Below are 12,994 nucleotides of genomic sequence, written 5' to 3' on the forward strand. Positions count from 1 at the left end.
TTAGCTCTTGTCAGTTGCTTTAAAAAAAAATTCCAATGTTTTTAAAAAGAAGCTGTGCAAATCGTTAATTCTTTATATTGAAGTTTTGATGCAAGAACATAACCTTGAATTAACATATATAGTTTTATGCATATGTAATAAAGATCCTAGTTTCATAATTAACTTAATTGCTAATAAAATTTTTATTTATTTGTTCATAATTAAGTATATTGTTTATTTTTGACTTTTTCTTATCTTGTGAACATTAACAACAAAAAATCATGCTTTTCATGTTTTTTTAAATGTGTCACTTACCTGCCAACTACTGTGGCATTTAGATCTACAATTTTCCTAAACATTTAAAGTAGTATTAAAATTTCTGCTTTAACATGATTTTAACCACTGAGATGTTTCAATAATTCAAAGGTATGTATTAAACACCACTTGACATGTGTATATGTTTTTAAGTACTCACTAATTTTTAAAACATTTACTTACTTAATTCTCATTTCACTGCCACTATAAATACTTAGGAAAATACTTTAAATACTCTACTTTATCATTCTTACAGTCAGTACATTGTATCATTATCATTCAGCTTTGTATTTCTGATTGATGTCCGTCTCAAATTTCTCTTCTAATTGTATTTATTAAGGCTGCATTTTTTAAAAAGTTTTATTACCATTTTTGTTTAATTTTTAGAAAAGTAACTTACCCTTACAAATTTTACTTTCAATGCATTTTGCATTTTATAGCAGAGCTTTAAACTGTACATTGCTTTCAATGTCGTACTGAGGTACTCAGTTTACTTAGCTTTTGTTTGCAAACATATTAATTACTGTATCAAATTAGTATTTACAACGATATTTCATATGTTTTCTAAAGTTTTGCTCATTAATATTTATAATAAAACACATTTAAAAACTTATAAACATTTTAGCTAATAGTACATACTAAAACAGTAATCTTAAGAATTATTGCAAATAGATTGCTATCCTGTGGAAGTCAAGGTCCTTCATGGACTGTAGAGCTGAGTTGTAACAAGTAACATACTGAAACATTTTAGCTAATTATGCATTTAGCTGATAATATATTTTAAAATGTCAAGTGATTGGAGATCATGTACCATATTTTTAAACTCTTAAATATTTATTTTCTTTTAATTGTTACGTTACCAGACTCGGTTTTTATTGGTTACTTTGCTTTTGTCGATTTGCTTCATGTTTGTAAAAATGGAATCTCCCAATTAAAATTTTAACTGCTATCTGACTAGCTTTAATTTTAACTAGACTGCTGTGCTGAATGAAAATGCAAGTTTAAATATTTATCTGACTGTTAGTAAAACAATTTATCACCAAAAAGTGTTCATAATTAATTTGAATTTTGACTGTTTTTGCGCTAGTTAAAGTTTTTAACTGGAACTGTGTATGTAATTACATTTCATGTTTCAAATGCTTGCTGAATTGCCTGAATTGAAACTTTATCATGAAATGAATTATCAACTCCTTTCCCCTTCTCTGTCATAAACAAAATCGCAGGCACAAAACTAATGAGAAAAAAACATAATGAAAGTTTTAAAAACTCAATTTCTCCACTGAGAAAAAGAGGAGAAAATTATTTTATTTTTTTGTCAAACCTAAAACAAAAAACGTCAAGTGTTACACTTTTATAATTAACTTCTATCACAAACGCTTTTCACTTTAGGTTAGACAAAATTAAATTTATTTTGTTCCATTTGTCCATAGATTTACTTTTTTTTTATCTTATTCTTTTATTACATATTGTCAATTTCATAGTGCTGGATTCTGATAGTTATCACGATTTTCTGATTTAATTATGTTTTATTACTAATCATTTTAAATAAAATTACATTTAATTTTACCATCAGCCAACCAAGCTTTGCAATCATTTCAAAATTTTTGTAAAATTTTTTCATAGCTTGCAGAACTGATCAACTCATAGTTTGCTAAACATGAAATAAAGAAGAAAAAAAATTTCTTCCAAGGACCATTATAGTAAATTATTTTATTAATAATTTACCTTTAACTCTCTTTTATAGGTGCTTATAAAACTAATTACATTAAGTAGTTCTTAGTTTTAAAAATGTATTCGTTCACTGAGCGAAACACAATAAGTTAATTTCTTCACATTATTATTTGACCTATATTTTCTAACAAATAATATGATTAAATTTATTTTAAAAGTATTAGTGAGACATTTTGTTATAATTTTTAATTTATCTTTTTGAACCTTTATTTTGGATTACTTAAAATTTACAAATGCTTAAAATAAGAAAGGAATAAAGTTTATAACTGTTCTCGTCTTAAATATTTGGAAATATAATAAATATTCCCAAAAAATTGTGATTTCTAAGCAATTCAATTTTTAAAATTTGCCTATTTAGTTTAGTCTATTAATATTTCTTTACTATTTGGGAAACTGGACTAAATCAGTACAAATATCTAAAGCTTCATTTTGTAAATCAATAGCTATTCCTTATCAAATATTTATCAGATTTATTACTTAATTTATATATAAATAAAAGGAAAAAAAATCTGGTTATAGTTTATTTTAATATTTAAAAAAAGATAATTATTCATAAAATCAAAATATTCAACCTACCAATTTTTTAATTGTATACTTTTATTTATTTAATACTTCTAAACCTTAATTGTTATTAATTTGTTTCCCTTCTACAGAAATGCACGAAAACCCACTTCTTAAACTGCATTTTGAATTTGCCTCCTAAAAATTTTGACTTTTTTCTTTCCCCCACCAATAATATTGGAAACTTTTTTTTGTGAAAATAAAGAAATCCTCAGCTTGGAAATGTCTTTAGCTGGCAAGTGACTAGTTTTTATAGGTTTTGAGTTCTCTTATCAATGTTTTTAATAGCTCCCGTACTCTTTAAAAACTAAAATAAAGCAGCTCTTCGAATCCGAAACCAACGAGAATTTTGATAGAGACAATCTTCGTTTGGCAACACTGAGGCAAACAATTGCTAGCGCCATCCATCGGCGAAAAATGAATTCAAGGAACCGCTGCCACTGTTTACCATATGAGCGTCTGCGTTCAGCTGTAACCTTGATCATATGCGACGGCTTACATATCTGCCTTTTTATCTTTGCATAGGAGATGCATCATAAGGAGAAGGGTGAGTTCTCTTATCATAACATTTGGCGGGAAATGTGTATTGAGGTTGGCGCATATTTTGTTCAGGCGATAAGTGTTTTCTTAAATCTTGTTGGTTTTCTAAAAGAAGACATACCGCTGACATTTTGCGCAATCGAAGATACTGGTAGCTAAGCATTCTATCATTTAAGAGCAGTGCGATAATTCATTTTTGGAGAAGATTTATTTATCTTCATAAAATTTCGGGACTTGTAATCTCATTCAACTATTTATAGTGGAAAATAAATTTTGAAACAAAATTTTTAATTTCGAGTGGGAGTATAAGAAAAATTTTATTTTTTATTCTTAAGTATTTTTTTTTTTTTTAAAGATTTCTGTTAGGCTTGTTTTATGGTTCATGAATATTAAGTATAAAATATACATCTTTTTTTTTTTAAGTAGACTGTTTAAATTATTTTTCTTCTTTAAAATCATAATGAAAAAAAAGTTCAGTTATTCTAAAAGTTATTAATTTTTAAAATATTTTTAACAACAACAATAAGTTGTCAAAAAAAAAAATTACTGATTTATAAATGATTATTCTCTTGCAATTAAAATAGTTTTTTTTTTTAATAAAGTGTTAATATTTATAGAATTGATTTATTAAAATTATTTAATTGACTAATGGAGAAATAAATTTTGGGGATAAAATAAATATTTGAACTAAATAGAAAAAAAACTCGATTAAGTTTTTTTTTTTTTCGTCCATTATATTTAAATACGCTCTCTTATAACCTTTTAGGACACTTTTAACTTAAACCAGTCGTGTACTATCTAATTTTTCATTTACTATTTTCTAAATTGAAAATATTATCGATTTTTTTTTTTTGTTGCTTTTTTTCATAGAAGCTGAAAAAAAAGTGAAAAGAAAAAAGAGGAAAAAATCCCTTTCACGCGTGTTCTTTAAGGGTAATTTATTATTTGGAAAAGCATTTTCCCTTTCTCTGGTTGATTTCTTGTACCCGTCGAAGGCAAATAACCGGGTCAGAAACAAGAATGATACATGTGGATGGTTTTTGGGATTCGTTCCGGATCGCGAAGGGGGGAAAACAAAAATCTCATTATTCGTTTTTCTACAGCTCTGTTTCTAAGATTGCGTGATAGAATATTGAGATTTATTTTTTGCTCGATAGCTATTTTATTTGATTACATTGAATAAATGTATCTCTTGTAAACACTATTTTCTATCATTTGTCATGAAGCCGGCTTTTTTTAAATTCAGTCTTCCAAATTTATGTGAAATTTGTTTGTTTTCTGTATTAGGATTATTATTATTAGCTCCGTAATTATTGAAGGATAATATGCTTTGCCAAGGATTTTTATTATTATGAAATGTTTAATTTAAAATTTTGTTGTCCGGTAATGGTTTAATGGTATGGTTTAAAATGTTGAATGGTAATTATATTTACTGGTGTTTCCGCATGTCTTTGAAAAACTTAACGTGTTACACTAAAGCTAGTAGGATTTTTTAAAGATACTATTCGTGTACTAAACGAGAACTGTTTAATGTTTAGAGTTCTGATTTTTTTGTAACGATGCATTTTTTTAAATATAAAATAATGTATAATGTTGACCGCAAAGGTCAACATTATACATTATTTAAACCGATACCAGGAACATTATTTAAACCTACCGATACCTACATTATTTAAACCGATGCAGGATAGCAGGAAACCTTATTGAATAAGGTTTCCTGTTATCTCTAATTTATGATTATCCATTTTAACATAAAAAATATACATTCATTTCTTTTCTTCTCTTCTATGATTTAAAATTTTAGCATGTATTTAAAATTAAGAATATTCTTAAAATACTGTAGCAATGTTTCTTTTTTTTTTTTTAATTTTCTTGTGTTATTCATTATTTCCATTATTTATTTCAGTATTTTAGTCAAATTTAGTACATTACTTTTCATTTACACAAAAATCCGAAAAAGGTTTTTTAAGATTCTCCTTAAATCTTTATTTTAAATATTTTTTCTCACCTTCTTTTTGTATTGCTTTTACCATTTGGTTAAGCAAAACAATCTGTGTAATGATTTTTAAAGACAACATTTAATTTATTTAACTTTTTAACAAGAACATTTAAGAAGGGCTTTTCACAATTTTTTTTCAGTAATTGTCTGAAATCGACTAGAATTTCCTGTTAATTTTACATCTACCTGAAATGTTTGGAATTGTACAGTAAAAGAAAATTTATAAATGAAGAATTAGGAATAATAAACCACCTTTTCAAAATTTTTTAGAACAGCACTCTTTTAATAAGTTTTCATTTCAATAGTGAGAAACACAGCGACTTTAATATAGACAAAAAGTTATTTAATAGAAATTTTAGAAACTTGAAAAGTAACCTAGAAACCATACTAAGAAAAAATTAAATGTAACAACATCACCTTTATAAAAGGTCGGCTTAGCACTATATCCCCATACCTTACAAATGTAGGCTTAATTAAAAATGTATATATATGTATATGAGATATCTCATATATATATATCTCATGTATATATATTTATATATTGGAGAAGTTGTTTACCAACCAACCTCTGTATTAAATGACGTGTTATGAGCTTGAGATTCTAAAACTCTACATTTGAAATTTCAACTCTAACTGATCAGTACTCTGACCAGACGTCATAATGATATTACATACGTAAAATTATTAGAAATTTTCATAATTTACGTCATTTTTAGGTAATCTATAATATATTATAACAGAAATATTTGATCTGAACACAGTAGCAAGATCACAGTCTACTACCTCTTTAACTCTTTGCCTAAACAGATTGTTGTTTTCTAATTAAACGGTTGTGTACTAAATTCAGTACTTAATTTTGAAGTTATGAAAACACTTTAGAGGTAGAAGTTTGTGTCGTTTTTAGTCTGGAACCTCGTTTTCTAGATTATGTACTTGACAAAACTTTCCGTTAACAGATCCAAGTAATGGAAAATTCTTATAACGCTTAGAATTTTGTTTAAAAACTTAGTTTTCAACATTCCCTAGATACTAGACAATTCATGTGTTTTTTATTGAAAAGAATCATATCCCGTTTTATTATTAAGAATTGGAATTAGATTTCATTCATTGATAAGCTTCGAATTTTAATTTTCAGACTATTTCCTCAAAGCCGTTCGAAAAAAACTATATTAGTTTCGTACTATCTGTCGATTGTTGTAACTGACATGTCTCTATCCTTGTTAAGAACAGTGATTTTAATCGCCTTCGTTTACAATTTTGTAGAATCCGGAATTTGTGATTGCTCCCGATCGTTTTCCTGGTAAGAGGGAGTGGTCAGGTGAATCTCCCGGGAAAGTCGTCAGAACGTTGGAGGGACACTTTTGGAAGCAAATCTCCCTCCCCTCTTTTCCTCAGGCGACCCCTTCCTACGTGTCTCTCATCTTGAAGACTTTGGGGGAGGGGCGGAAATCACTGGACTGAACTGTCAGTGTGGGGGGGATTGCGCGCTCTGTGGCATGCAACCAGCACAAGCGCCTCTGCTCGAAAGGGGGAAATAGCCATTCATCTATCCGCCTTTGCGCCCCTGGTCAAAGATCTCTTGGATTGAACATAGGACCGCCCCGTGACTGAAACTGGAGATTAGAAAGAGTGGATGGAAGCTCCCTACATCAATATCTTTGGGAATATCTGGACCTTTGTTTCATTCAATGTCCCTTTCCTACAAAGGGATTACTTCTCTGTAAGACTAGATATAAAACTAATACTCACAAGTAATTTTAAACAAATCAATAAGACAAGGTTTAGTTTATTATTTCCAAGTTAAAGTAAATTTCTGAGAGCGTGTTTTATTTATTTATTTTCCAAAACATTGTCTTTCTTTTCTATTTGAAAGATTTGTTAGTTGGAAAAAAAATTTGATAGGAAACACTCTGCTAAAGTTATAGCAGTGGAAGTAAATTTTTGAGTATGTTTGATTTTCAATTTGTTATGGTCCGTTTCCATTTGAAAACATAGTCGAAAGAAATTGTAAGGAAATAATTAAAAAACGCTTTAAGTACTACTAAAATGTATAACGTAACAGTGTAATAAATTAGAGATACTTATGGTTTCAGGGTAATAAAAGTAATTTTGAAGTTAAAGTAAATTTTTGAGAGCGTGTTTTATTTATTATTATTTTTTTCTTTTCAAAACATTGTCTTTCTTTTCTATTTGAAAGATTTGTTAGTCGGGAAAAAAAATTGATAGGAAACACTCTGCTAAAGTTATAACAGTGAAAGTAAATTTTTGAGTATGTTTGATTTTCAACTCGTTATGGTCCGTTTCTATTTGAAAGCATAGTCGTAAGAAGTTATAAAGAAATAATTAAAAAACGCTTTAAATTTTACTAAAATGTATAACGTAACAGTGTAATAAATTAGAGATACTTATGGTTTCAGTGTTATAAAAGTAATTTTGATGTTAAAGTAAATTTTTGAGAGCGTGTATTTTTTAATATATTATCATTCTTTTCTATGGGAAAGCTTTTTTAGTCAAAAAAAGTTATTGGAAAATACTCTGTTTAATACTAAATTTATTACGTAACAATGAAAATTAATTTTCGCTAGTGTGTATTTTTCAACACATTATTATTCGTTTCTATTTGAAAACTTAGTCGTAAGAAATTGCATGGAAATTATTTGGAAAAAATATATATTCTAAGTACTACTAAAATTTATAACGTAACAGTGAAATAAATTGAAAATATTTTTGGTTTATAAAAGTTAGTAAATCTCAGTTAGCAAAAGGAATCATATTAACAGCATGAGAATTATTATCTAAGCACCTAGAAACTAGTAGTAAGGAGAAGAAAAAAAATGAATAAATGCGAATAACTATTTATATGATAAAAAAATGTTCAGGTACAAAAGTATAATCTTCGTGATTCAAATAGTTTATCTGTTGGTACTGATCAATAAGTCAATAGAGCCGTGGTGGCTAAGGGGATAGAGCTCTCGCCTCCACGTGAGGTGACAGAGGTTCGCATCCCAGTGATGGCTGGCAGATACAAATTCTGCACCCGGCTTGCACCAACTACAGTGCTGGCGTAAAATATCCTCAATGGTAGGTGGATCATAGAGTAGAGTCTCCTTGCCATCAGGCTAACCGTGGAAGGTTTTCTTCTTTATGTAATGCAAATGCGAGTTATATCCATCTAAAAAGTTCTCCAAGTAGGCAAATTTCTCCCGATACTTGATTCAAGAGTTCCCTTGTCTTCTGGATTGGATTCCAAATTACAAGGCTACGGAGTTGAGCATTGGTGGTCGTAAACTCAAAATTAGGTTGACTGTTCAACGACGGATATTAAATAAGTTGTGATTTGTATTTTATTTATTTATTTATTGAAAACAAAAGCACATCTTCATTGAATAAATTTGCCAGAAATTGATGAGACTCATATTAAGCACTTTCGCGAATAAAGACGAAAAGTCGAAATTTAAAAATTATATCATCAGCTCATTTAATTATTTATGTTATAAACAATATTATTTTATTGCATTATAAACAAAAATATTTTTATTCTATTTTACGTTTTGATATTCTTCTTTCAAAATAATTTCTGAATTCAAAATATTTTTGCATTCATTTTTATTGACTCAAAATAGTCCCATGTAAAAATCTTTTTAAAAATAAGTTTAAAAAAATTATGCATGCAATTATTAAAGTTGATCTCAACATTAAGTTTTCAGCTACTTAATCGATTATATATTAGTAACAACGGTGCTTTCAATAACCAAGTACGTTTTTGACACTGTTTTATTAAATTTAAGAATAAAAGCGTTTTTTTTAAACCATATAAAAATAAAATCTGTTTTTTAATTATATAAAAATGTAAAAAAATTTATTTTGTTAATAATCTGTGCGTTTTCTAACATGTATGAATTTACAAAAATTAAAATGTAAAATATGCTTTTATTAATTTTTTATTTTATTATATTTTTTATATATATATTTTAAAAAATGACAAGGATGTTAGTGACCCGAAATGTTAGTCACTAATCAATCAGTCGTCTATCTACATATCCACCATTGAAAAATTTTTGTTTCTTAAAAAAAATCATTTAAAGAAACTATTTTAAATACATGATCGATTGTCACCAACTTGTTCCAATGAGTAATCATGATTCAGACAGATCTAGCATAAGCATATACCACAGTGATTTTATTTTATTTATTTTATTTATTTATTTATTACTTTTTTTTTAGTCATCCGAACTTGTAGTCGACCTTTTTTTTTCCAAGTGGCTCGAAACAAAATTAATACGCTCAATATTCTCCTTTCCAATGTTATTATAAAAGATTAAAGACTTTTTAAAAAATTATCGATAGGATTAGCAAGTAGTATTTCACTCATTTTTGCATTATAGTGTGATAATTTTTAATAACACATTTTGTTTTGTTGTATGACTAATGTATTTTATATTGGCACTATAATTAATTATAATGCCAATATAAAATATTATAGCTAAGTATAGGGTTCACACCAACAATGAATATTTAGTGGTTCATTAGATCCACTTAGATATTCATTAAGTGGTCCAAAACTTTATTATGTTCGACAACTTGAGAAAAAAAATCGAACTTTACAATACCTCATGTTATGGTACACAACAAAGTTATTAATCACTCAGGGGGTGGAGCGTTCGCCTTCCATAGAGGGAAACCGGGTTCGAATCCCAGCGATGGCTGGTCGATACGAATTCAGCAAGGCGATACGGCTCGCAGTTACTATAATGCTGACGTAAAAATATCCTCGATGGCGGATCATGGTTCCCCTTGCCATCCTGCTAACCGTGGATGGTTTTCGAAGTTTTCCTCTTCATGTAATGCGAATACGGGTTAGTTTCATCAAAAAGTCCTCCTCGAAGGCAAATTTCTCCCAATACTTGATCCAGGAGTTCCCTTGTCTTCTGGATTGGGCTCAAAATTGCAAGGCTGTGGAGTTGAATATGAGTAATCTTAAACTCAAAATTGGATCAGCTGCTCAACGACGGTTATGAAATAAAGTAAAATCATCCAATATTGATTATTGTATCGCTTGGATCAAAGTAATTAATCTTTGATTCAATATAAAGTAGTTAAATACAAAAAGGAATTTTTCTCATTCATACTTTCTTGAAAGAAATCCGAGTCTTGGAAAAGCTCCCTTACTTCCTCTGTAAAAAAGTTTCCCTGCCTTTATGATTACTTTGCCGTAAAACATACACAAAGGGGGTTAAAGGTTATTCTGTGTTTCTATTCAGAAATCTGATTTATTTTAGCGGTCCTCTTTATCTTTTTTTTTTTTTTTTTTTTTTTTTTTTTTTTTTTTTTTTTTTTNAAAAAAAAGTATAATTTATTTAAAAAATATTAAGTTATTGACAAAAAGTATTTTTCGTATGAAATATGCCATTATTAGCTTTGGAATTGTGTGTAATATATAAGATATTGAGTTTGAAAAGTATTACATTGCATTTTTTTTAATCGCATTTTATTTAAAACAAAATTTTAAAATTGGTAATTAGGAAATGAATTCAAAATTGCTTGATTTATAAAATCATTTGACTAAATCCCTTTTTTTTTTTAATAATAATAATAATATTGTATCAGTAATTTGAAAATTATAAAATGTCTATATTTTAATTTTATTCTTAAAAATATTTTTCTTATTAACAGGGTTGCATAAATATTTAAATAATATAAAATATGGTAAATGTTTGACTTAATAACATTTTAAATATTTAAGTTCACCTTCTTTTCATTTATGTACTTAATTACTTAACTATTTTATGTTTGAAAAGAGCGAATTATTTCGATTTTTAATTATGACTTTTTAATGATTAAGTTAAAACATCTCACTTTGATCTTTAAAATTTAATTGATAATAAGCAACGCATTTTTTAAACACGTTATAAAGTCATATAAGCTTTGACTGGAAAAATTCATTTAATTGAAATCATTTCATATTAGTTGTTTGCTCATTGGATTATGTGAGCAAAATTTGCTGCTTACTAAAAATTCTTTTAACTATTTCTTAATTATTAATATCATATTGAAAAATCTCTCAGTTTTTATTATAAGTCTATAAAATTTAGTTACAAGTTTCAAATGTTCTTTTTAGCGAATTTAATTTCTAAAAGCGAAATTCAGTGCTTCGAATAAATAAATTCGCATCGGTCTTTGAGTAATGCAACATATCAAATTATTATTTTTTTTTTTTTTGTATTTTTAGACTTGTATTCCTTTGAAAAAAATGTTAGGCTTTTAAGTGAAAAATGGTATTATTTGAAATAGATTGCTTCACTTCAATTTTAAAATATCTTTTGGTTGAACTCTAAGAGCATTTTATTTTATTTTATAACGGATTTAAAAATAATCAGCTAAAAATAAAAAGCCTAAATAATTAACTATTCTCAAACTTGACAGAAAGAAAATAAATTAAAACTTCCGCTTTTAATTACGAATCGTTCTTCTCAAAATTGTCACAAATCTGTAGGAGGAAAAAAAAATTCTTAAAATTGTCTTCCAGAAAATCGTCTGCTGAATCCAGAACAAAGCGATGCGCATACAAGAAAACAATTACATGTCGCCGTTCGTCTTAATCGATTTCTTCTAGGATAAAATTAAGTTCAGACGATTTCTGTGATTATTTTAGCTGGGAAATGAAAAACAGGATTCTGTCACGCGATCTGATTCAAAGAATTTGCACGGTACTTTTCTGGAACAAAATTAGACTAATTCAATGATGCTTTATTTATTTAAATACCAAGATCGTTTTTAGTATTGTTTATAAATTTTTTAAAATTTATCTAAGAATGTAGTTTTGAAACTTTGAACTTTTAAGTTTTTACCTTAAAAAAGTAAGCTATAGTAATATTTTATTTTTTTAAGGTAAACATTTAAGAGTTCTTAGTTTTAAGTTCTTTTTATATCGGTTTGATTTTTTTTTATCATAACTTAATCAGAGACGGAACCAATAAGAAGGATATTCTTATTGGTTCCGTCTCTGATTAAGTTCGTCTTAATCGATTTCTTCTAGGATAAAATTAAGTTCAGACGATTTCTGTGAGGATTTTAGCTGGGAAATGAAAAACAGGATTCTGTCAAGCGATCTGATTCGAAGAATTTGCACGATACTTTTCTTGAACGAAATTAGACTAATACAATGATGCTTTATTTATTCAAATACCAAGATCGTTTTTAGTATCTATATTACATAAAATCTAATACGTATGTATCAATAAAACCGATGATATTTCTTTTCTCGCGTTGGCAACAGTTTTCATTTTTAATTGATAGGATTCGGCGTGCAAGAGCACGTAGTGTGCATCATATTTCTAATCGGGTGAATTCTCACCAAATTATCAAAAAAATTCTCACAAAATTATCTTCATCGAAGCCGACGCTTTACATCCGGCGTTCAGTACTATTTCATATTGTTTTACAACACATGGTTTTAGCCCTTTGGTGGGAAAGACTTTAAAACAAAACTTGCAACAGTTACTTTTCTCAACAACTAAAATTTAGAATAGTGTGATTAAGAAAAATATGCGAACTGTTTTCAATTTTAAATTAATATTGAAATGCACAGGTTTAGAATTTTCTACAGTGAAAAGTTTTCGGAACTTCAGTGTTCAAAAAAGTATACAAAAGCTAGACGTTAAGAACGTATCCAATGAGCGAGCAAAGCGAGCATCGGATTGCGAAGCAATGCGAAATGAACTGCGAAAGCAGTTTCGGGGTTGGCGAGCGCCAGCGAGCAGGGGGCGAAGCCTCCTAGTTGTTTATTAATTTTTTAGCATTTATCTAAGAATGTGGTTTGGAAACTTTTAAGTTTTTACCTTAAAAAGTAAGCTATGATAGTATTTTTTC

At 28.0% G+C, this 12,994-nt stretch overlaps 1 protein-coding gene across 1 annotated transcript in view; it reads left to right on the top strand.

Annotated features, from left to right (window-relative positions):
- Positions 1–3,000: 3,000 nt before the first annotated feature.
- The window catches only part of LOC107438301 (zinc finger protein Xfin), a 92,992-nt gene continuing 82,998 nt past the window's right edge, over positions 3,001–12,994 (top strand). Inside the window, exon 1 of the mRNA XM_021146079.3 lies at positions 3,001–3,133. The gene's annotated coding sequence lies outside the window, so the exon portion shown is untranslated. The remainder of the gene's footprint in view (positions 3,134–12,994) is intronic.

This window comes from Parasteatoda tepidariorum, chromosome 1 (genome assembly GCF_043381705.1).
Source record: "Parasteatoda tepidariorum isolate YZ-2023 chromosome 1, CAS_Ptep_4.0, whole genome shotgun sequence".
In the NCBI taxonomy this organism is placed as follows: Eukaryota; Metazoa; Arthropoda; class Arachnida; order Araneae; family Theridiidae; genus Parasteatoda; species Parasteatoda tepidariorum.